The 26,413-nt window shown below is 37.9% G+C and overlaps 1 long non-coding RNA gene and 1 other non-coding gene across 9 annotated transcripts; both read right to left on the bottom strand.

Annotated features, from left to right (window-relative positions):
- Window positions 1–179: 179 nt before the first annotated feature.
- Window positions 180–26,015, bottom strand: LOC131219363 (uncharacterized). 8 transcript variants are annotated; one of them, XR_009158140.1, is made up of 7 exons: window positions 25,961–26,015; window positions 25,583–25,815; window positions 2,969–2,996; window positions 2,610–2,880; window positions 2,042–2,121; window positions 1,409–1,477; window positions 180–1,267 (listed from the first exon to the last, which is right to left on the bottom strand). It is a non-coding gene; the product is annotated as an uncharacterized LOC131219363 (long non-coding RNA). The 8 variants fall into 8 exon arrangements; XR_009158139.1 differs by lacking the exon at window positions 25,583–25,815 and having other exon boundaries at window positions 184–1,267; XR_009158141.1 differs by lacking the exon at window positions 25,583–25,815 and having other exon boundaries at window positions 185–1,267; window positions 2,610–2,847.
- LOC131219691 (small nucleolar RNA R71) lies at window positions 12,674–12,780 on the bottom strand. Its single transcript, XR_009158337.1, has one exon. It is a non-coding gene; the product is annotated as a small nucleolar RNA R71 (small nucleolar RNA).
- Window positions 26,016–26,413: the final 398 nt, after the last annotated feature.

The following is a 26,413-nucleotide window of genomic DNA, read 5'->3' as shown; positions in this document are numbered from 1 at the left end:
TCTGGACGAGGTCCCGTGGTTTTTACCTCTTTGAGAGTTTTCTACGTAAAAATCTCTTGTGTGGTGTGGTTTATGCTTTGATTTATTTCATTGCTTTATTATTCCATAATTTTGGTTTGTTTCGGGAGGCTAGATTCTAAGGTTTTGAGCAAGGCTCCCAACACAGTTCTCTTCTAACTCAAATAAAATGCAAACAAGAAGTATAGTCCCAGCAGAAATCCTGATTACCTGCCTCAATGATATCACAAATATGCAAGAGTATTTTATGAACAAGCTCCTATTTTGTAATTGAGGAACAGTTTGGCAGATCGAAATATAAGGCAAACAGTACTAAAGAGGACATAATTGCAGAAGAAACCAGTACAGAAGCAATATAAAAAATACTGATTATACCTATCCTATGTAGATATGGAGAGCACATAATTGCAGAAGAAGCCAGGTTAGACAAAGCATACCTAGCCACGTAGGTTGGCATGGTCACTAATGTCCTTGCCTTTACTTTTTGTGGAGATATTGCAACTGACATGCATTTGCATGTACACAGTACTGACAGCAGGATTTAGTATGACATGCCCAGGAAGTGGAAGGTTCACATCCCTGGACAATCTTGCTGTGCCAATGATTGGTTTGAACAAAGTGTAGAATCTCATGTGTGCAGTTCATGAGATGCTAGGTTAGAGCCATTTTACTCGGGACAAAAACCCAGTAAAAAATGATAAAATACTATTCCGTAAACACAATTAGGAGTGAACTTGTTCTTTGACTATTTTCAGGCAAAACGGGGGTCCAGTATACAAGCCAATCTAGGAATCTCATACATACCTCACTGATGACTTCATTGACCAATTGTTTTGCAGATCCAATTTGTTCTTTGGTGCCGTCAATCAATACGGTTCTCTGTGTTGATGTATCGCCGGGAGGGGTGCTGATGTATCGCCAGGAGGGGGATGCAACGGTATCAATTGGACAAAAAATGTAGAAGGAAAAGACATAGGTATCAGTATATCACAAGCACAGTATAGTATTATAACTCATATGAAACTAATAAATCAAGTGTCGACAAATGGGATGATACAGATGACTCTCATGATCAAGCTAGCCGATGAAAGACAGATACAATATAGGCAGTCGAATAAACACATCAACAAAACTAAGTAACAGCTGAAACTCCACATGACTCACAAGCTTCTTTTCTTGTAGTTGTCCAAGAAAACCGTGCTAATTTAGTGCCCGGAAAACTAAGAAATCTGCCTTGCCAACATATTGCCTGACATTAAAATTAAAGGGAAAACGTTCAGAATATCGAAGAGTGAAAAAACATGGTCTAGTTCTAACAAAAGAATGGTACATGAATACAGACAGAATAATCCATTTTGGATAAATACTAAAGAAAAATATCAGAAAGTACTTGTTATTCATGTGATCCTGAGATATAAGGCGAACTATTTGCATTGTTGGAGGCCAATCAGCTGCAAGCCTGAAATGAACAGGGACAATATTTAGAAAAGGACTATGAATCTTTTCTGTACCAGAGACACATGGTAAAATAACTCCAAATATCAAAATGAATGATAGCTTTTATCTCAGTAGAAAGTCAGAAACAAAAATGCAGTTGCAGCTCAAGAACAGTTATTGCAACTCCATTGAGATGCAAAATAAGACTAGAGAAGGGTCATGAACTGGAGTCCAAACTCAATACTAACCTATACATGAATAATGGTTCCACAAATACAGCTTTAACTTCAAAATATGGATTTCCAGCTTGTGTTACTGTTAAAAGAACAAAAGAAATAAAGGATGTGGCAGCAGGTTCTTTTTCGAAATGGTTGACATTTGTGATGCAGCCTATTGCCTATCTTGTATGGATGTGCTCCACAATTAGCATATTGGCACAAAAAGTCTAGATATGCCAGCAAGACAGGCTGTGGTGCCTTTGACTGATGGTATTGATACCTGAAATATAATATGGAGTTTGGTGAGGTCGCTGCAATACAATGAAAACTAATGAGGAATATCATATATTAATGGAAAGCCACCTAACCTTATGTGTTTTGGACTTAGATGACTTGCACGGCAAAATGAGGTTGTTCAGATGTACTCGTAAATAGAGCTGCAAATATCCTATTTAATCAAGAAGATATTAACCCTCAAATTTCAATTATTGTTACTGTCTAACTAGAAATTAACATAATTGCAGTAGGCACCTCAGACCTTGTATACTAAAGCTAAGGAAGTAGACCACAATTTGATTATTTTGAGTTCATAAATCAAATAAATTTCAATTCAATTCAATGGTATATCCAAAAACCCAAGGCAGCTTTTGTTTTTTAACAAGTTTTATAAATGCAAATCACTAAGGATTGTTGAGAAATAAATATAAATTTTGTAAAATTATTATAGTGTAGTAAACTAAGTAGTGTAAGAGTAGAAACTTCAAGAGAGCTGCCTAGAAGTTTAATATTTTATTATATTCTCCTAGTACCAAAAAAAAAAAAAAAAGAACTCAAAAGCTAAAAACGTTAAAACAGGGGTGAGAATTCTGCTTTGAAGCCAATGATTATTTGGGCTATGTCAGGGTTTTTATCTTCTTAATGGCCTGAGAAGCTCACCGGTCATGACTTATTTAAACTCTCCAAGCCTCTAGTACTTGCTAGTTGACTGAGTCAGGCCAAGATCCTTAACTAGTCAGACTAAGGCTGCAACATAATAGATCAAATAGGTAAAACACTAACAACAAGTTCCATCAAGCATAAGCAAATAGATAACAGAAATGAAAGCAGAAATGCATTAGAGGCGCTACACAAAACTCCAAGACAGTTTAGGTACAGCTACACTAGTCACAAAAATCTGAAAATATACTGCTGTCAGAAAGTCCAATTCCTGGAAGCAGCAAGTAGACAATCAACAACTCCTTCAAACATAAAAAATAAAAAGAGAATTGCTTCCACATAGAGGTTAACATGCTTACTAGTGGAACATGTCATCAGCAATAGGACCTATAATCATATAAAATATCCAATTCAGAATAGCTGAAAACCAACCATAAAAGATTGTAGAGCTAAATAGGGAGCCAAACCCAACCATAACTACCAAAAAACTAGGCAAAGGCTACGGATTTAATCCGTATCCATAGATCTATGGCTAGGGTTTTCGTCAGTAGCACGACCATAGTCGTAGGTGCCGAGTCAATAGGTCTAAAATCTATGGCTACGGATTTAATCCGTAGCTATAGACCACAATAGCTACAGATAAAATCCGTAGCAATCATTTCTGTAGCAAAAAGCACCTACAGCTACGGATAGTATTTGTAACTAGAAGTAGTGCTAGATCTGTAGCAATATGCCGAATTTAATAACATCTACGGTTGTCAGATTACCAGCTACGGTCAATATCCATAGCTATTGCCTATATTCAAAAATAATTTATAATCATTCATTCATTCAATTACCACCTGCATAATCATTCATTCATTCAATAATGAATCAATTACAATCCTTCATTCAATCAATTATAATAAATAATGAATCAATTACAATCCTTCACTCAATCAATTACAAATACATTTACAATAATGTTGAAAATACAAATCTTGGTGAGTCTGTGTGCACTCGCATATGGCTAGGTGCATCCTTCATCCACCATAGAAAATGGATGCGAGTATCAATAGTCCACCTGCACATCCAACAGTTATACCGATAACTTCTCCCATGTGACTTTTGTAATTATTCGAGGGCGAACCACTCTAGAGGACTTTTCAACATAAAAATAAAGAATCAGTCAATTGAAAGATGGGCTCCACTTATGCAAACTAAAAATCCAAATGCCGCTGCATGAGCATTGTACAATGCATCTAAAAGCCCCTTATTCGAATCCATGAAGTACGACACCATGTAACTTCATCCACCTTAGATGTGCTATTGTATTGTAAAAATAAAGAAAAGTATCCACAGAATTGAAAGACAGTAATATACATACAGAGTCACTGGCATTGAGTGTGCCTAGTGGTCGTAGAAGTGGGAGCGGCGTCTCCGAGAACTGCAACATTGAATAAGATCAAACCATAAAACAGTGATCAAAATGCAAAGTAGGCCATCAAATGCTACTAGCATGTTATATAAATAAGCTAGAGGTAATAGACAATGCTTCGGCAAACTTACAGTAATTAGTTTGTATAAGTGACACTCATGGTTCAGTGATCCAAAGCGTTGATCACAGTTTCACCATGAATGAGCCATGCACAATTTACAAACACTAACTGTAGCAACTTACAATGACATCCTCAACATACCCAGCACAATCGAGAAGATGCAACAATTAAGATAGTCCATCCTACTGTTCTAATTTTCAGATATATATGCCCCTTCACATCGTGCTCCCCCAAATCAATTGTTCCAATTTCCCTAGAAGTGCTTTACCTGTCAGTGGATGCTATTCTCTAACAGGTCTCCATCTCAATTTCTGCCTCAGCCTCCCTAATAGATGGTCAAGCTTTCACTATAGAAAGGGTGCATTTCATTAAACCCCTTACATTGTAATTTTTGGCAATGGGTTGGTTCACTTACAGGTCCTAGTCTGATCTATAATCCCGAATATACCAATCAAATAAGATTTTAGCTAAATTATATTAGCACTAGCATAAACAATGTAGAGCAATAACCCTCAGAATATCAAATTGTCCACATCTTGCTAGTGCATTGCTCATTCATCCAAGTGACATACAGGGAATGTAGTATGAAGCATAATCTTTTAATAAAATCATGTCCATTAGATTATGTGTAGAATGTTTTATTTTTCATCATCGTCATTGTGATTTGGTTGATGATTTGTTTTCCAATTCCATCATCAATATGTATAGGCCCAACCTAAATTTGAGGATATCATATCATTGTTATCAAAATTATTGCAGAGAAGGAACATTTAGTGAATAATTGCAAGAAGAGCAGGATTTTCAAATGTTACTCTTCTCAGTCACATGCCAATGTGACGAGTGTGTGTAAGATCCAGGAACTGCTGATATTAAATGGCCCAATACAGCCTGGATCTTGCACAGTCATGCCATAGTGGCACATGTTAGAAGAGTAAGATTCAAAATCCTACTCTTGTGAGTGAACATAACTTTTCACAAGTTAAAAAATGTGTGCTTACAGTGAACTCAGAATTCAGCATGCTCCTTTCCCTTGTATACGCAGGTTATCTGCACACAGTTGTTGTGTTAGTCAAACGGAAAGACAAAAAAGAAAAAAAGAAAAAAAGAAAAAAAGAAACTAAGAAGTGGATAAAAAAATTCAGTTATCTTACACCCATGGTTCTAATTATCAGGTATCATATTTGTACCAGTGACAGCAATACAATTGACTTATCAAACGTGTTGGTGAGAAACGTCAAAATTATTGAAAAAAATGCTATTTATCTTATCCTTGTGTGTGTGTGTGTGTGTGTGTGTGTGTGTGTGTGTGTGTGTGTGTGTGTGGTCCATCCATTTCACCATCACTTTTTAGAGCATGGTCCAAAAATTGAGGCAGATACAAATCCCAGGTGGACCACATGACAGAAAAACAGTGGTGATTGAACACCCACCATTTAAAACTTCCTAGATCCACAGTAATGTTTATTTTCCATCCAACCTGTTTATAAGTTCACACAGACCAGGAACACCCATGGTTCTATGTACATTATTCTTATTATGGGTATTTCAAGTTTGAGCTGGTAAACCAATGTATGGTGCTCCTCACTTCAACTTTGAGGTCTTAGGTTCAAGCCCAACTTACCATGCCATAGTTGTGCTCATTAAAAGGGGAAATTGGTGAACTTTTCCATTTATTTATCGTTAGCCTAATCAATACAATGGTATTCTCACCCTTTCCTGAACATTCAAGGCATTGGAGCCACTGCTCAGGATATTTAGGTTTTCATGCACCCTGAAATCCAAACCATTACCATTAAGTAAGAAAATTCTATCTTTTGTTAGAGTAACAAATCAAAATTTTTTAATTGGGCAGCAAAAAATAAAATGTAAGGTCAAGTAATTGCTCCCAATGTAGACCAAATCCCTTGGCCGGGATACAAATCTGATTTACATCAAGTTGCATGAACCTTCCACCTAAGCAATACTCTCACTTCAAATCACACTTTAGACTCATGCTCTTGCTTCCTGACTGCTTATACTTTGATGCATCCAGGCCACACATAAAGTGTGTTAACAATTGGAGGTCCAAGGGTGGACCTCACATATCATCTGATTAATATATTTGGTCCAGATTGGCATTTTTATTACACTCCTGGGCACATAAGTCCAATCACCTAAATAGCAAACTAGTTGTACTGCACAGCCCACAAGTCCAACCAGGCCCTTTATATATGGCCCTTACACAAACCATAGACCTCATCTTGGGGTATTCCTGCAGTCCATAGAACACCACAACCAGATGGTTGTGTCTAAGTAATGTACTCTAGTAAGTTTCAACTTCTATGGTTTACCTATTTAGATTGCAATTCCTTTCCTTTATTGCCAGCGAAGTATTGCCAGTGAAGTAGTTGCTACTTGATTATTCTTGGAAACAATATCTGCGAAACAAATAGTTTGTAAACAATTCCCACTGTGTTAATTATTGGTCCTTGTTGGAAGGCCGTTGGTGCAGCTTCCATCTTTGAGGAATACAGGAAGGTGACAAAGACAGTCATGCCAACAAATAAAGACAACTAGGCGTACGACTAGCCCCTTTGGTCATTTAAACAAAGGGAGAATGGACAAAGACAGTCATGCCAACAAGAAATGGATCTCATTACTGTGATTTCCACAGTAATGAGAAATCACACTCAATGTTTGACTCTCAACCTTTTAACATTTCCATGGTAAGCAACACTTGTAACCATCAAGTTGCCTACGAGTAGCCCCTTTGGTCAGATGTGGGGTCTTTGAAATCAACTTTGAGTTATCTTTGAAGTTTGTAAGTTGCTTGGAATTTCCATAGAGTTTTCTAATTTAGGTCAGTTTGCCCAATGAGCAAGTTAGCTTGGATGAAAGAGTCAAGGAAACTAGAGTTAGCATGTTTTGTTTAGGAAGTTAGACTTTAAACACCATAATTAAATATAATCAATGGCTTGCATTTTACAATGAGCTTTAGAGTTAGTCTTAGGACTGTTTCTAAATTCTTTTATAAAGAGTCTTGAAATATGCTTGGAGATGCCATATTGTAAGGAGAAACTTACGTAGATATGTTGCATGGGGGGTGGAAGGAGAAACTTAACGCTTGGAGATGCCCATCTGGTAGGAGGAACAAGAGTTCATAGATTTATTAATGGAGGTTTGAAATTAAAAGCAAGCAACCAAATGGTGAAGATGCTCCAAAATTACAAGTGGGGCCAATATTTCTAAAATCCAAACATTAATTTGATAGGCACTGCCATAGATGGAAGATGCTCCAAAATTCTTACCGATCGAATTTCCTAATCTGTAAATCAATGTCCTACAAAAGAGGTTAAGAAAAAATAATAAATCAATTGCCTAGATAAAAAAACAAAAAAAGATGGCCAAAGATTATATGGCAAGAATGATTGCAAACAAATCTAGACACACTGGCTTCTCAATGAGTTCTCCATGCACAAACAAAAACTAAGCTACTATAATTAAACATTATACAAGCTATGATGCCAACTATCATATGTGACTAAAAAAGTCTGAAAACATATGAAGTAAACATAAAACAGAGGTTAAGCCCACATGTATGTGGAATTGTGTCCATTCACATGCAGCCGCACATGCCAATATGCAACATGTGTGAGATCTCAGCTTTTCATAAGATGAGCCACATGCAAGAATCAGTCTTTTCAATCCTAAAGTGTGGCACAATATACAAAAGAAATGAGTGGCTTCTTTTTTTTTCTTTTTTACACACCCTCACACCCAGTGGCTATTTTTTTTCTTCATTAAATGTTTCTAGCCATTATTTTGATGGCCTTCTCTTCATTGAATGTAGAATGCTGTCACATTTCTTTCTTAATTGACCATCTGCTAGCAACTAATTGAGTCATTGTGCAAATTGAAGAATTGGCCTATGCCATAGAAACTCAATGGAAGCACTGAACATTATATACTACTAGTTTGTTTTTGGGGTATTGTATATGATGCTTAATGGAAAGAAATGGAGCTTTTGTGATCGGCCTAATAATGCTGTAGGTAGGGCCCTCTGGTTGGAAGTTAAGATCGTCTGACTACTGTGATCTTTAAGTTAAGATAGCAGAGTTGAAAATTTCTACCTATGGGCTAATGAGCATCTAGGCTTATAGCAATGGGTGGAAATAATGATATTCTAATTATAGTTTCGCAGAGTGTGAAGTGAAGCAGCAAGATAATTGGGTTGCAGGAGTGGGGAAATGTTTTTTTAAAATGTTAGCAAGTATAAACAGCGAAGAAGCATGAGCGGGAGCATGAGTCAGTAGCACAGTTGAAAGCCACAATGGCACTTTATTAGAAGGATCATGCAACCAAGGATTCGATTATATAATAGAAGTGGACTCTGTTTTGGACAACCATGTCAGTATTACTAAAACCTTTAAACATGGGAAGACACACCAACTTCTTAAACAACAATTCTTTATTGATCCAGAACATAAACAAGTCCATGTCATCATGTATGCCAAAGTTCATCGTAATAAACATATCCAATGGTTGGTGCATAGTAGTGGCCATCCAAAGTGGGCAAATCATATCAAAGCTTCAATCACAGAAATAAGGGGACCGCTTCCTTTTTTTTACGTACTAAATGTTGAGGGTCAAATATTGCATATTAGACCCCAGTTACTACCTGGATTTACGAACATGACACTGCTTAACGGTTCATTTTAATCGTGTTTGTGATGCAGGGTGTATTTACGAGCTGGACTGAAAAAGATGCTAAATGTATAGAATTGAGGCTCTAGAATCACCAAGGCAAGGGACAGACTCTAGGGGATCGAGATTGATAGAAGTGCACGCAGATATCCAAGAAAATTGAGAAACTGAAGCTCAAGTGACCCGAAATTGGTCCAGAATGCAAGATTACATGGTTCCCGCCATCCGATTGACACGAGACTTCATACATGTGATGGGGGCCATAAATTAACCATACATATTAAATTTCAGCAATTGAAGATCTCTGGAAGTGGGCCAACGGATAAATCAACCCCTTAATTCACTAAGTGAGGCCCACCTGCTATCTGGATATGCTTCAAAATTGTCCTTGACAGTTTAAAGAATATGAAAAAAGGATGGATGGTACAGATTTCTGATAAGCATCATAGTCGGCCCTGCATATGGTGTATGTATATGATGTACATTATATGTACGCCAAGCACCACGCCACCTTCCAAATCCAAGCAGGGCCCGCCCGCACTTGACCAGTTTCCAAAACAGAAACGACACTTACCGTTTTCAGCTACGCAACGAATAGCCATTGGCCGTTTTTGCAGACCTCTGTGGGACCCACACGTCACCCATACGGAAAATCTGAGCCGTCCATCTTGTAGAGTGGCTCGAATACTACAAAACCTTGCTGAAATTTTACACCCATGCATGCACACGTGTGCGATACAGAGGCCACAGACAGGCGGTTCTGCAACGCTCAAAATTATTTTTATTGTGATTTCTTCTCTAGGTCGCGTCAATGGACATTCAAAACCATCCATTCTTGACTGAAATTTTGTCATGAATATAATGGACGGGGTAGATTTCCCTGAAAACACCTCTGTGGGGCGCACCGATCATGATAGCGAAGGAGTGAGAAAGCTTTCGTAGATCCGCGAAAACTGACTTTTCCAAGCAGTTGTGGCCCACCATATTTCATTATATGGCAGATCTGAACCGTCCATCATGTAGAGGGCTCAAAAACATCCTAAGAGACGATGTTTCTTTGGAAATTCAGCGAGAAAAGTAGGAAGTTTTGAAGCTCCGAACTTGACTGCAAAAAAGCTTTTGCTATGGTTGCGACAGCCCTCCACCGCCTCCAGCAGTTATAAAGAAGGTTTTGGACGTGGGGAGAAGGATTCAGATCTAGAGAAGGACCTTGGCTGGACGTGGAGCACAGAGAAATTGGGAGTTGTTTTGTTATTTTCTTTTTGTTTATGTTATTTGAGAGATTCAGCCAAATCATGACGGGCTAAACCTCTTAGCTAGGGCTAAGAGGTGAAGCTTGTGGCATGATGAGAAGACTCTATGGCTTTGATTCATTTCTAAACTGATGTTAATCTTGGTTTGATTTTAAGGAATACTTTTAGTTTTTAATGGTTTGTTGTGACTGAAATTATAATAGATCTGCGATGGCTTTGAGTATTTCCTTTTTCTTATTTTGATTATGATCTCAGGAAGCCCTGTTGTTCACCATCGTCTCCTGGGCATGGTTGGATGACGAAAACCTTCCTAACCCTCATATCATGTTGATTGGTTTTTAATTACTTTAATTTTGTTGTTTACTTTGTCTCTTGGGCATGGTTTGGTGATGGAATCCATTCTAATTCATATACCTTTCATCTTTTAAAAACTATATCAAAGGAAGTTCAGTTGATTTTCATGGTACACCCTTCAACTGGATGAAGATGAGACTTTAAGTCCAGTTGAGTTCTTGAAACAGGCATAAGATCTCCCTGATCTCTACAAGTGGATCCTTTGAATCCCTAGTTTCATACTTCTAAATTTCTTAAGTCTTACATTAATATTTCACCATTATTCCTCAAATTACACTCGATTTAGATTTCATCTCATTTTAGTTCTAGTTCTAGTTAGTTTCAGATTATGTACAGGTTTCAGTCCCTTGGGATTCGACCTTGGTCTAACCGAGTTTATTACTACATCACAACCGTATACTTGGGGAGTGAACAAGTTTTTGGCGCCGTTGCTGGGGACTAACGGTTACGTTTTTCTGAGATTAACTAGTTTTGGGATTAGTTTAAGATTAGGATTTTCTAATTTTAGGTTAGGAATTTTTCTGTTTTTAGAAACTAATCTGTTTTCCTGTTTTGTAGGATTCTGACATAAACTTCTAATTTGTTAATCCCTTTCTAATTTCTCTACTTTTCTATTTTTAAAATTAGGATTTTAGTTTTAGAAAACTTTCTTATTCTAGGTTTCCTTTTTAGAAACTAACTTTCTATTTAAGAAATAAAAAATAAAATTCTATTTCTAGGCTTTCATTTATTTTAGAATTTTTTTTTTCTCTTTAGAAACTAACATTAGTTTCTATTTTAGGATTAGGATTTCTAATTTAGGACTTTCTAACTTTAGGTTTAGAACTTTCCCCTTTTGTTTTTAGAAACTAGGTTAGTTATTTTCCTTTTTAGAAACTCTTCTTAATTTTAGTAACTAACTCATTTTTTCTTCTTTTTAGAAACTAACTTAGCTGCTAGGTTTAGGGAGCTTTCCTTGTTAGATCCTAACTTTCTATTTTAATTATAGGAACTTCTACTTTAGACTTTCTATTTTAGAAACTAATCTCTTTTGTTTTCTTTCACAGGATCTTAACGTAGGAACTTCTCATTTGGTACCATCTTTCTAACTTCTCCTCTTACTTTCTATACTTTTCTAATTTTAGATTTAGATTCTTCTTTTAAGTAACTTTCTATTTTCTAGTTTTAGAAAAATTTTCCCTTTTTTAGAAACTAACTTTCTATTTTTATTTTTAGTAACTTTCTAATTCTAACTCCTTTAGAATCTAACTTTGGGTTCATAATTTATTTTTAAAAAATTTCTACTTGTAGATTTTTTTGTTTAGAAACTAACTTTCCTATTTTGTAGGCTTTTAAGATAGAAATTTCTAATTTAGTAAGCTCTTTCTCTACTTTCTATTTTGCAGATCTCTTTTAGTAACTTACTTTCTAATTTAGGACTTTCCTAATTTATTTTAAATTTTCACTTTCTTTTAGGAATTTCTTCTTTTAGAAACTAGTTTACTTCTATCTTTGTTTTTAAGGATTTTCTAATTTTAGACCTTCTCTTTAGAAACTGACTTGTTTTGTTTTCTTTTGCAGGTTTTTAACTTAGGGACTCCAATTTGGTAACTTCTTTCCAATCCTCTCTTTCTTTCTAGATTTTCTTTTCCTTTCTTAGGATTAGGTTTCGAATTTGATTGAGGGTTGTGAGTGTTTCATGCCCAAGTGGGCCCATGACAACACTCGACGTCTCTTGACTGAAGGAGGATTGGTTGAGGGGTTAAGTATCCATCGCAGGACTAAACATCACTCGAAATCCCCTGAGTTAATTGAAGTGATGGCTGAGAACCAACCTCTTCTACCTCAACCCGGGGTGGAGGACATTCAGGATGAGAACGAAGTGCATCAAGCACCCCCGCATCGTACTTTACGAGATTATTTACAACCAGCGGGGCTGAGTACGTCCTCATGCATGATTTTTCCTAAAAATACAGGACATATGGACATCAAGCCAGGGGTTATCCAACACCTTCCTAAGTTCCATGGGCTTGAATCTGAATAACTATATCTACATTTAAAAGAGTTTGATGAGATCATAGCCACTTTATATTTTTAAAATGTGTCTAAGGACACAGTAAGGCTGAAACTCTTTCCTTTTTCCTTGAAGGAGAATGCTAAGATGTGGTTACATTCACTGCGTCCTAGATCCATTGGCACATGGAATAATATGCAAAGAGAATTTATAAAGAAATTTTTTCCACATCATAAAATGATTACCCTTAGAAAAGCAATCATGAACTTCACCCAAAAGGAGGATGAAACATTTTACCAATGTTGGGAAAGGTTCAAGGATTTAGTCAGTTCATGCCCACAACACGGCTTTGAAATGTGACGCATTACAAATTTCTTCTATCATGGACTGACATCTTCCATGCGTTAAATGGTCAAGACAATGTGTAATGGGGAATTCATTAATAAAAATGTTAACGAGGTATGAGATTACCTCGATAATCTTGCTGAAAAAACACAATCATGGGACTATTACCCAAAATTGAACACCACGTCTAGGCCGACTCAATCTAAGGAGAAAGGTGGATTGTATCTCTTGAAAGAAGAAGATGATCTCAAGTATAAAGTGACTACGCTCATAAGAAAAGTTGAGGCCATGGAAGGAAAGAAGGATAAGGTTAATGAAAGTGTTTGCAGCATCTGTGATTGCAACATTCATACAACTGAAAATTAACCTACAATACCCACCTTTCGAGAAGTGTTGAATGAACAATTCAATGCCGTAAATACTTATCAAAGGCCTTTCAATGGACCGACCTCTAATACGTACAATCCTGGTTGAAAAAATCATCCAAACTTTAGTTGGAGAAATGGATAAACTGCTACCCCTCAAAGTTTCTTCAATCAAAATCCAAATCAAGGAAAACCTCAAGAAGAACCGGTTCAAAATTCCATGCAAGAGCTAACCCAGGCAATGCGAGATTTTATGCAAAAGATAGATTCACATATAACGGTTATAGAAAAGGGGATGCTTCCTGCACAACCGCTCCCCAATCCTAAACCACAATACGAGATAAGTAATCCCAACTCTTTAAATCAAATGGAGCACGCTAAATCCATCATCACTCTTAGGAGTAGGAAGATCATTGATAAAACCCTTCCGGTTAGGCCCGAAAAGCCTCAAGAATCAGAAGAGGACAACAATGATGGATCCAGTGAGGCCCCACAAAAATTAGAACTGAAACTTCTAGAAAAGCCAGTTGCTCCATTTCCCCAATGGTTGGTCGCACCAAAATCTCTCTCTAACTCTCAGGATATCCTAGAGGTGTTGAAACAAGTGTAAGTCAACATTCCTCTACTTGATGTCGTAAAACAGATACCTTCATATGCCAAATTCCTGAAAGACTTATGCATGACCAAACGATGGCAGAGTATTCAAAAGAAGATCTTCTTGACCGAGAAAGTGAGTGCCATCCTAAAACAAGACATGCCACAGAAATTCAAAGATCCCGGTAGCCCAACCATATCATGTGTAATCGGGGACCACCGAATTGATCATGCACTTCTTGACTTAGGAGCAAGCATCAATCTAATTCCCTACTTGATATATAGACTGTTAGGTTTGGGGGAATTAAAACCCACCCTAACCACACTACAACTTGCAGATCGTTCTGTTCATGTACCAAGAGGGATAATTGAGGATGTGTTGGTCCAAGTTGATAGATTTTACTACCCAGTAGATTTTATCATCCTAGACACAGAACCCATCAATAACATGAACACTCAAATTCCTGTCATTCTTGGTCGCCCATTCTTTGCCACTTCAAATGCAATTATCAATTGCAGGAATGGTGTCATGAATATATCTTTTCGGAATATGACATTGGAGTCAAACATCTTTTTCAATAACGGCAGAAACTTAGAGGATGATGACGATTTCCATGACATTAACATGATTAACTCTTTCGTGAAAAATACGACACCTCTGACCTTATCCTCTGACCCTCTAGAGACGTGCCTGGCCCACTCCCATAATTTTGATGATGACATGATTAGGGAGACATGTGCCTTGCTTGATACTGCACCGATACTTGAAGTTAACCGATGGAGGCCACAATTTGAAGAGTTGCCCCAAACTGATGTAGTACCTCTACCATCTAACCTGAAGCCGCTAAAACTTGACCTAAAACCTTTGCCCTCTGATTTGAAATATGTCTATTTAGGTCAAGATGAGACATACACGGTGGTGATCTCTGCCCACTTGGAGAAAGAACAGGAGAGTATGCTCATATCTACTCTCATTGAGCATAAGAGAGCCCTTGGATGGACAATAGCAGACCTCAAGGGAATCGACCCCTCGATTTATACTCACCGCATATATCTTGAGGATAATGCGAAGACCGCTTAGCAATCACAACGTAGACTAAATCCAAACATGAGGGAAGTGGTTAAGGCCGAGGTTCTTAAACTATTGGATGTGGGTATCATATACCCCATATCCGATAGTTAATGGGTGAGTCCAACTCAGGTGGTTCCTAAGAAGTCCGGGATCACCATCGTAGCCAATGCCAATAATGAACTCATATCAACAAGAGTTACTGTAGGTTGGAGAATGTGCATTGACTACAGGAAGCTGAATACCGTCACGAGGAAGGACCACTTTCCTTTGCCCTTCATTGATCAAATATTGGAAAGGCTAGCTGGTCATTCCTATTACTGTTTCCTTGACAGGTATTCGGGCTACAATCAGATTGAAATCGCTCCTAAGGATTAGGAAAAGACCACATTTACATGTCCCTACGGCACCTTTGCCTACAGAAGGATGCCATTCGAATTATGTAATGCCCCTGCCACCTTTCAGCGATGTATGATGAGTATCTTTTCTAACATGGTGGGAAAATATTTAGAGGTTTTCATGGACAATTTTTCTGTTTTCGGATCATCTTTCAGTGAGTGCTTAGAGAGTCTTAAATGTGTGCTGAAAGATGTGAAGAAAAGAACTTGGTACTTAATTGGGAGAAGTGTCATTTCATGGTTCATAAGGGAATTGTCCTTGGACATATTATCTCGTCTAAAGGAATTGAGGTGGATAAGGCAAAAATCGATCTTATCTCTAACTTACCTCTACCCAAGAACATTAGAGACGTGCGATCCTTCTTAGGACACGCATGATTTTACAGGCGATTCATAAAGGACTTTAGTCTCCTCTCTCGTCCTTTATGTAATCTACTTCAAAAGAATGCACCATACGAGTGGACTGAGACATGTAAGGAAGCCTTCACTAAGCTTAAGGGCATGTTGACAAGTGCACTCATCATACAGCCACCCGACTGGAGCCTTCCTTTTGAGCTTATGTGCGACGCTTCTGATTATGCTCTTGGAGCAGTTCTAGGTCAGAGAAAAGATAAGAGGCCTTACGTCATTTATTATGCGAGTAGGACTCTAAATCCTGCCCAAGTGAACTATTTGACTACGGAAAAGGAAGTCTTAGTCATAGTGTTCGCCTTGGACAAATTTAGGTCCTACTTGATTGGATCCAAGATCATTATCTACACAGATCATGCGGCTCTCAAGTATCTTCTTTCTAAGAATGATTCTAAGCCCCGCTTGATAAGATGGATCCTTTTACTCCAAGAATTTGATTTGGAAATTAAAGATAAAAAGGGAGTAGAGAACGTAGTCGCTGATCACCTTTCTCACCTCAATACCTCTGATTCCCTTGAGGCGACTCATATCAATGATCTGTTCCCTGATGAACAACTGTTCAGAGTCTCCCATTCACCTTGGTTCGCTGATATTGCTAATTATCTTACCACAGGTTCTATACCAACACATTGGACTGTGCAAGATAAGAAGAAATTCTTTACTAAGATACGCAACTTTTTCTGGGACAATCCATATTTATTTAAATATTGCCTAGACCAAATCTTAAGGAGATGTGTGCCAGACGTTGAGCATCAGAGTGTCATCTCTTTCTGTCATTCACAGGCCTGTGGTGGTCACTTTTCTGCCAAAAAGACCACAGCCAAGATTTTGCAGTGTGGCTTTTACTGGCCCACTATGTTCAGGGACACTCATGAGTTTTGCAAAGCTTATGAGCGTTGTCAGAAATTGGGAGCGTTGTCCCGTCAAAATATGATGTCCTTGAATCTCATTCTTATCATCGAGGCATTTGATTGCTGGGGCATTGATTTCATGGGACCATTCTCCCGATCTTTTGGAAATCTATATATTTTGCTCGCTGTAGACTATGTCACTAAATGGGTTGAAGCGATTTCGTGTCAAAATAATGACCATCGCATGGTCATTAAATTTCTAAAAGAGAACATCCTTTCCTGATTCGGAACGTCTCAAGCTATCATTAGTGATGGGGGCTCACACTTTTGTAATAGACCATTCGAAAGCTTAATGAAGAAATACGGTATCTCTCACAAGGTGAGCACCCCATACCATCCACAGACAAGCGGACAAGCTGAGATTTTCAATAGGGAGATCAAACATATCCTAGAGAAAACGGTTAACCCTGATCCTAAGGATTGGTCAACCCAATTGACTAATGCCTTATGGGCATACCTTACTGCGTTTAAAACCCCTATTGGAATGTCTCCCTTTAGACTTGTCTATGGGAAGGCTTGCCACATGCCTGTGGAGTTAGAACATAGAGCCTACTAGGCAATCAAAAAATTGAATTTCAATCTGGACAACGCTGGCTCGCTACGCAAACTTCAGTTGAATGAACTCGAAGAAATCAGGAACGACGCATATGAGAACTCGAGAATTTACAAGGACAAAATGAAGGCGTTTCATGACCAACATATTCTATGGAAATCATTCACACCTGGTCAGAAAGTTCTTTTGTATAATTCTCAATTACATCTCTTTCCAAGTAAGCTTCGATCTCGTTGGACTAGCCCTTACATTGTGGTCACTGCGTATCCTCATGGGGCCGTTGAGATAAGAGATCCGGACAATGGCAAGGAGTTTAAAGTAAATGGACATCGCTTAAAGCCATTTGTCGAGAAAGTTGATTCAAAGAACATGTCCATACCTCTAACTGATCCAGTTTACCAGGATTGATCTCCTTGTCTGATGGAGGTATAAGTAGGTTCCCTGCTTTCATAGGACTAGGGTAGTTTATTTTATACTGCTTTAGGATAGATGGTAAACTTAACACTCCTGGCAGGCAACCTAGCTTTTCATTCCATTTTATTTTCTTAGTTCAATGTTTGTGGGTAACATTGTTGTAAACCCTCACGAGACTACAACTCATCCACTAGGGGCAACCTAGGGGTTTAAAGGCTTGTTGCATATGCTAAATGCAATCGAGAGCACCTGCGAAAGTGGTATAGGTAGGATTTTATTTTTATTTTTATTGGTTTCTCTGTTGTGCTGACCCGCTCTTACGTAGATATCAGGGAAGTCTACACTTGATTCAAGAGGGCTTTTGGATGATCTTGTTGATAAACCTACTGAGAAATTTATCAAGATATTGGCCGAAAGAGAAACCTTGTGGCATGATTGAGTATTTTTTTCCCTACTTTCATAGGACTATGATAGTTCGCTTGATGTTGTTTTAAGTTAGACGATTTTATGCCATTAGGTTAGTTTGCTTCCTGCATTATTTTAGGATAGTTTGCTTTCGTGTATTCACTCTCGTGCTGATTGACATGCTGTGATCATGGTGGAAACATTTTTCTCAATTCCTTTGTCCAGGTACTATCTTCCCATCACTTCTCATTTACTTTTGTTGGCCCATGTGCATTGCATGCTTATTTCCTTTACATTGAGACAATATAGATTTTAGGTTGGGGGTGAGAGATTAGGTTACCTAATCAGTGTTGCTTGATCTTAAGTGAAATTTGTGAAAAAATTTTAAATTTTTCTGACCTTTCTTGTGAATTCGAAGTGATTTTGAAGGATAGTCGTGATTTGAGAAGTATAAGATACGGAATGTTAGTGATTTACTACTCTTGGATCCAGTCATTTGGTAGTTTCACTGTAAAGCTCGAAATACTAATCCATGATTAGATATTGTAAACATTGATTGAATTATGATTTCACATGTCACATCTTGCTTACCCATTGAGGTTTTAGTTCAATATTGAAGGATTGATTTGGTAATCATTAAGCACGAAAGGAACCAGCCTAGACAATTTGCCTATCATGATCACTAGAAAAAGAAAAAGAAGAAGTGAAGAAAAAGAAATTACCCAGGGTTGGACGAATGGTCTTCACCATAGGTTTTCTTCCTATAGGTGAAGGATCGATTCCCCACAGTTGACATTCAGAAAATATTGAGCGACTGGTCTTCACCATAGGTTTGCTCCCTATAGGTGCGGATTTGATACCTTTCATTGATGTTACTTTTAATGGAAAAATCAAAAGCTGGAAGAATGAAAAGATGAACTATGAGGTAGGTTTTGGTTTTGATTGTCGTAAATTCTCTTATTAGTTGCCAATGATATCGAGAAGTGAATCTTAATGTTGCTAAGCTGAGATTACACTATACACTCATGGACCTAATGTTTAAAATTTTTCTAATCAAGAGATTAATATTTTAAACTTGATTATGAAGTTTAATGCGCGCTGGAGTCAAGGAGAAAGGAATACCCAACATTCGTGAACCTTCACATTTTCGCATCTCGATTATTCTTCACTAATCACTCATGTTCACAGGAATTAGCTCGTAATTCTCAATGTATTGTTCGCATACTTTGCTCAGGACTTGCAAAATGCTGGTTGGGGGTTGTGTTGAGGGTCAAATATTGAATATTAGACCCCAGTTATTGCATAGATTTACAAGCATGATACCGTTTAATAGCCTGATTTAATCGTGTTAGTGCACACATATATCCAGGAAAATCGAGAAACTGAAGCTCAGGTGGCCCAAAATTGGTCCAGAATGTAAGATCACATGGTTCCCGCCATCCGATTGACACAAGACTTCATACATGTGATGGGGGCCATAAATTAACTATACATATTAAATTTCAGCAATTGAAGATCTCTAAAAGTGGGCCAACGGACAGATCAACCCCTTAATTCACTAAGTGGGGCCCACCTGCTATCTGGATATGCTTCAAAATTGTCCTTGACGGTTTAAAGAATATGAAAAAAAGGATGGATAGTACAGATTTTTGATAAGCATCATAGTTGGCCTTGCATATGGTGCATGTATATCATGTACATTGTATGTACGCCGAGCACCACGCCTCCTTCCAAATCCAAGCAGCGCCCGCCCGCGCCTGACCAGTTTCCAAAACAGAAATGGCACTTGCCATTTTCAGCTGCGCAACGAACAGCCGCTGGCCGTTTTTGCAAACTTTTGTGGGACCCACACGTCACCCGTACGAAAAATCCGAGCCGTCCATCTTGTAGAGTGGATCGAATACTATAAAACTTTGCTGAAATTTTACACCCATGCATGCACACGTATGCGATACAGAGGCCACATACAGGCGGTTCTGCGACGTTTAAAATTATTTTTATTGTAATTTCTTCTCTGGGCCGCATCAATGGACGTTCAAAACCATCCATTCTTACTAAAATTTTATCATGAATGCAATGGACGGGGTAGATTTCCCTGAAAACACCTCTGTGGGGCCCACCGATTACTACAGCAAAGGAGTGCGAAAGCTTTCGCAGATCCACGAAAACAGACTTTTCCAGGCGGTTGTAGCCCACCATATTTCATTATATGGCAGATCTGAACCGTCCATCATGTAGAGGGCTCAAAAATGTCCTAAGGGATGGTGTTTCTTTAAAAATTGAGCGAGGAAAGTAGGGAGTTTTGAAACTCCGAACTTGACTGCGTAAAAGCTTTCGCTATGGCTGCGACAGCCCTCCACCGCCTCCAGCAGTTATAAAAGAAGGTTTTGGACGTGGGGAGAAGGATTCAGATCTAGAGAAGGACCTTGGCTGGACGTGGAGCACAGAGAAATTGGGAGTTGTTTTGTTATTTTCTTTTTGTTTATGTTATTTGAGAGATTCAGCCAAATCATGACGGGCTAAACCTCTTAGCTAGGGCTAAGAGGTGAAGCTTGTGGCATGATGGGAAGACTTTATGGCTTTGATTCATTACTAAACTGATGTTGATCTTAGTTTGATTTTAAGGAATACCTTTAGATTTTAATGGTTTGTTGTGACTGAAATTACAATAGATCTGCGATGGCTTTGAGTATTTAATTTTCCTTATTTTAATTATGATTTCAGGAAGCCCTATTGTTCACCATCGTCTCCTGGGCATGGTTGGATGACGAAACCCTTCCTAATCCTCATATCATGTTGATTGGTTTTTAATTAGTGTAATTCTGTTGTTTACTTTGTCTCCTGGGCATGGTTTGGTGATGGAATCCATTCTAATTCATATACCTTTTATCTCTTGAAAACTATATCAAAGGAAGTTCAGTTGATTTTCATGGTACACCCTTCAACTGGATGAAGATGAGACTCTAAGTCCAGTTGAGTTCTTGAAACAGGCATAAGAACTCCATGATCTCTACAAGTAGATTCTCTGAATCCCTAGTTTCCTACCTCTAAATTTCTTAAGTTTTACATTAATATTTCACCATTATTCCTCAGATTACACTCGATTTAGATTTCATCTCATTCTAGTTCTAGTTCTTGTTAGTTTCAGATTACGTACAGGTTTCAGTCCCTTGGGATTCGACTTCGATCTCACCGAGTTTATTACTATATCACAACCCTATACTTGGGGAGTGAACACTAAATATGATAATATAATGATCAATAAAAAAAATGATGAACTCTGCAATGTTTAAGGTGGGGCTCTCTGGCTGGACATTTTTTTTTCTCAGCTTCTTGTTGCTTCTAGCATTGCTTCGAAAATAGTGCCAGTCTTGACATCCACCATTGATCTCACATTAGCAATGCAGGCCTAAAAGACAATGAAGTTTGTACAAACACATTAGCAAATGATCAAATGCAGGAAATGAATAGAGAGAGCAATTAAATTCCAATAGCTGTTAGTTTTTTCAGTTGAATAGAGAGAAGCAACAAGCAAGGTGAAGCCTCGAGTCCACAATGAAAAGTAGGACATGAACTGCCTATTTGGATGTACCCCAGAATGTGATTGGGATCCAAAATGGGGCCCAACCTCTGTCCGTTTTGCAGAAGCAGAGTATAATGGAGCAAATGCAAATGCAAAGAACTCAACCTCGGGTACAGAGCCAGGGCTGAGCTGGTTCAAAATGCTACATAAAACAGTCCCATCGATCAAGCATGCTCTGTTCTGCTTCTAAAGCTTCAAAAGACCTAATTAAGTGAGGAAACATACACTTCAATTGTGTGCTCCATGTTGTGTCAATCACAGAGGTAAAATCTGAAGATATGGTTGAGGAAAGGCAATAGTGGATTGATAGGTATTGGTTAAAGCATTTCTTCAAATGACTAGAGGGCATATTTCTATATAAAATAAAAACTCAACACTTTAAATATAATAGGAGGTAGTATATGGTTATCATGCATATAATCAAAATCATAACCCAATTCTCGAACATCCCAACGTTTTAGAAGTAAAAACATAAACGAATAGATACTGGTGATGGATTGCACCTTAGTCCACCTCCACGATCTTAGGCCTAGCCCCGATGCCCCCTACTAATAGACCATCATCATGTTGAATTAGATGAGAAATGAAGCATCTCCTGATGAACAAAATGTAAGAAAAATATGACTAGATTCCAAGTCTAATTGCAGAGAGAGAGAGAGAGAGAGAGAGAGAGAGAGAGAGAGAGAGAGAGAGAAGAATCAGAGGAGCTTTTGCTTGGAGTTAGGGTTTTGGAAGGAAAAGGCGGTGAGTTTGGGCGATCCATTTGTAGAGAGAGAGAGAGAGAGAGAGAGAGAGAGAGAGAGAGCCGTTGGTTAGGATTTTTTAGGTGTGGAGGAAATGAGAAAAATGATATGAGGGTTTTATATGGGATAATTGGAATTCCAAGTTCGATTGCAGAGAGATGGAGAGAAGAATTTAAGAAGGGCTTTCAAAATGGGATGATTGAGAGAGTGGGAATGAGAGGGTTTTGGGATGATTGAAAGGGAGAGGGAGGGAGGGAGAGGGATGGCCGAATATTGATTTGGGCATGCGGCTCTCTTTTGAGCGTGCGCCCAATTATTTTGGACGTGGATTGGGTACCTACGTGTGGCCCACCATGATGTACATGGTTTATCCATTCCGTCCATTCATTTTTATAAATATATTTAGGAAATGATCCCAAAAATGAGGTATATTGAAAGCCCAAGTGGACCACACCATAGGAATCACGTGTGATTTAATCTCTATTGTTTCCTACGGTGTGGTCCACTTGAGGGTTCGATATACCTAATTTTATGGGATGTTGACATAAATTATATTTCAAAATAGATGGACGGATTAGATAGAACACATAGATTGTGGTGGGCCTAAAAAAGTCCCTTACAGGACTGTCAATTTTTAATAGCGTACCAACTTTTTTGCTATGAATTTAATCCGTAGCTATAGCTACGGTTTATATCCGTAGCTAAAAGCCTGCTTAGTCTGTAGCCTTAGACATTTTTTTGGTAGTTATCAGAAACAAATAGAAAATGGACTGTGGAAGTAATTTCCAGCAGTCTGCTAGTCTATTCAACTAGAAAGAGAAGACAAAAACAACTAGTATGTACCTAGTAATTATACAAACCGTACAAGAATCAGAAAATGTTCAAGCAGATGCAATTATACAAAGTAACAATTAAAAACAAAAATAAAGATGGCATTAAAATCAAATGTTGCTTCAAATTCAAAACCATCGACTCAAACACCTAAAGTCATTCACAAAAACACAACATCAGTCATTAAGGAATAAGTGCCTTACAAATGAAGAATTGCCAAAAAGTTCAAAGTAAAGGAAATCTTTAAATGGATTATGCTCCCATTAATTGGTAAAGAACCCACCAAAGCCATCTACTCTTCTAACTTCATACTCAGAACGTATGATGGCAGGAAAGGTAATTAAAATGCCAGAGTAGTCTAGACCAGCAGAGCTCCCACGCACCTCCTAGGCTTATCTTCATACATGTGGCAAACATGTATAGCATCAAACTAAAAATTAAGCAGCCCTACCTTAGTCAGGTCATAATCCAAAAGGTAAAAACACACATGTATAGCATCAAACTAAAAATTAAGCAGCCCCACCTTTTCTTGAAGAATATCAATGGTCAACAGGACTGGGTTGAGCTGTTGACCATCCACAAAATTCTCCCTTTCAATGGTGAGGATTGTTTGATAAATGTGATTTTGGGATATGGCCATCCAGGGAAAGGTCTGCTGATGATTAGTTTGAATCTAGTTCTTGTTTACAAAGTCCTTATGATTGGTAAACAAGACAGTTATTTCATGTTTTAGAGGATCCATTTTGCAACCAAAGGCAGCCTTCAGATTTTTATTTTTTTTAAATGCATCAAAGTTTACTGTTTTGAACCTTTGCCGTGATTTTTTTTTTTTTTTTTTTGCAGGGCCGGCAGCAAAAACTTGATCCAGATTATAATGTGATGCAGACACTACAAGCATTGCTATTCAAAGTTGATTGGGCACAGTCCCTTGCCTACACAATTGAAGGACTCATGGCTCCATAGAAGGCCACAAAAGGTGCTCTCATCTATTTCTGTCCTTCCCAAACAATTTTGACGGAATGAAAACTAATATATAGAGGAGAACATTTATGTATAAGCTATGCACAGCCACACCGTCTCACAAAAATAATTTTTTGGTTTGTGTTGGCTCTGTTTCTGCTTCATTTTAGCCATTCCTATTGTTTGTCTTAGGGTGGGTTTTCACGCCGGAATGTTAACACCCATCTTTATTATTTGTTTATTATTTTTCCCTGATCAGTACAATTTGCTGAATCTTCACAACTCCAGGAGTGGAAAACAGTGTAGAAGAGAGAATGAATGAGAGAAAATAAAGTGGTAAAAATCCTTTTCATTTTGTCTTCTTCTTTATTTGAATGTCATATTTTGTTTGGTTATGAGGATATGGCTTTATGCTTCTTTCCTTCTACCATGGTGCCATTGATATTTAAGTGAATCTTGAGGCAAATTGTTCATGATTATCAACTTCAGTCTAAAACATAAACCTAATTTTTCCTAGGTGACCAATCACCAAGGCAATGATACTCATATCACATCATTAGGAGAAAAAAAAATGGAATACGTAGCTTGGATTCTCTGATAAGGGGCCCAGATGATGGATCCCCTTCGCCAAGACCTTAAAACTAGATCTACTCGGATCTCTACACCTACTACACCTTTTCAAATGGGCTGAAAGCCCGAATTTAGACAATTGTCAGAAATAGTTCAGCACTATAGTACTTGTGAATTGCAACCATATCTTGAGAAATTGGATCAAGGCACCCTGTTCACAATACTTGTACTTGTATTCCACTAACATTGCCCAGAATACTGAATTCCAAATAATCATTTCGATCCACCTGAATATATACTTCCCAATAACCATTTCAGTTTATGGTTTTTAATGGTGTAAACAATATACAAATAGAAAAAGATATTTGCATAATGTTTACTACTCCAAACAAACAATATCAACTCACCTAAGGCCCTGTTTGGTAGACACCTAAATAATGAGTTGATCTCATTTTGGTTAATAGAAACTATGCATTAATCTTGATCTCTAATAGATAATGAGTTCATGTTAAAAGTGATTATGTAATACAGGTAAAAATCTCTAATACATAATTATTGTTAACTAAAATGAGATTAACATATTTTTGGATCTACCAAACAAGTACTAAATGTGTTAAATAAAAATTGCAGATTCAACTAAATAGAAAATATGAAGTAGAATTGCTTAGTCTATTTGTTCCTAATATAAATAAGCATGAGAATTAACATCTTTTAATACTGAGATTATTGGCATTGTTAAGCCAGCATTTATTACATGATTAGAAAGCCATAGCATAGATCTAAGCAAAAATTGTAATATTGTAGCTTGAAAATAGCTTTTTTCCTTCTAAGTTAAAAGTGAATAAAGAAAAAAAAAAAAAAAAAAAACAAGAAACAAAAACAAAACAAGATTGAATAGAATTCATATAAAATCTATATAGTCATCCATAGAAAACAGAATTCATATAAAAAACAAAACAACACTGAACTTTGGCATGCTTTAAGAACTGTTTGGGTATACCCCAAAATCACAACTGCAACTGTTTTTTAGTGGTCCACCGAGCACCTGAGACTACACAAATAGGAATTGCATTTTACAGGCTCTCATCATCTGTTCCAAACTGATGGTCAAACTGTTTCAAGCCAGGGCAACTGGAAACTATCCAACAATATACCTGGGAACAAAAGCATGCCAACCCTAAAAAGGGTTGCAACAATGCAAATCCCTAAAAAGGGATTCGACAATGCAAATCCCTAATTTGGGAATCGACAATGCAAATCCCTAAAAAGGGATTCGACAATGCAAATCTCTAATTCGGGATTCGACAATGCAAATCCCTAATCAGATATTCTAAATTTTAGAAAGCAACATCAAGAAGGGAAAAACTTTACATCATACCTGAGAATCGGAGATTCACGAGCAGCGGAAGGCCGAACTGCAGCAGAGGGCCGAGAGAGAGAGAGAGAGAGAGAGAGAGAGAGAGAGAGAGAGAGAGAGAGAGAGAGAGAGAGAGGGATATGGACAGGCAGAGAGTGGGAGGGAGAGGGAGAGTGCGAGAGAGGGAGAGGGAGAGCTTGAGGGACTGGAGAGGGAGAGGTAGAGAGAGAGAGAATCGGCGCCCCGCTGGAGATGGGCGGAAATGAGGGTAGGGTGTTTTTTTTTTTCTTTCTTTTTATAGGACCCTTTGCTCACAGCTGTTACAACCAGCCGCCAGCAAATGGTAGCCTCGTCCGTCGGCTAAGCTACACTTTCTTGTAGTGATATAAAAAGAATCATCAAGTGGGCCCTAGGGATAACTAGGGTGTTACGGACGAATCACCCCAGTTTCTAAAACTTGTCTTCTTAAAGAAA

The sequence above is a fragment of the Magnolia sinica genome, chromosome 11 (assembly GCF_029962835.1).
Source record: "Magnolia sinica isolate HGM2019 chromosome 11, MsV1, whole genome shotgun sequence".
Lineage (NCBI taxonomy): Eukaryota > Viridiplantae > Streptophyta > Magnoliopsida > Magnoliales > Magnoliaceae > Magnolia > Magnolia sinica.
Note: the sequence above shows the minus strand (reverse complement) of the source record. Positions and strands in the feature narration are given on the sequence as shown.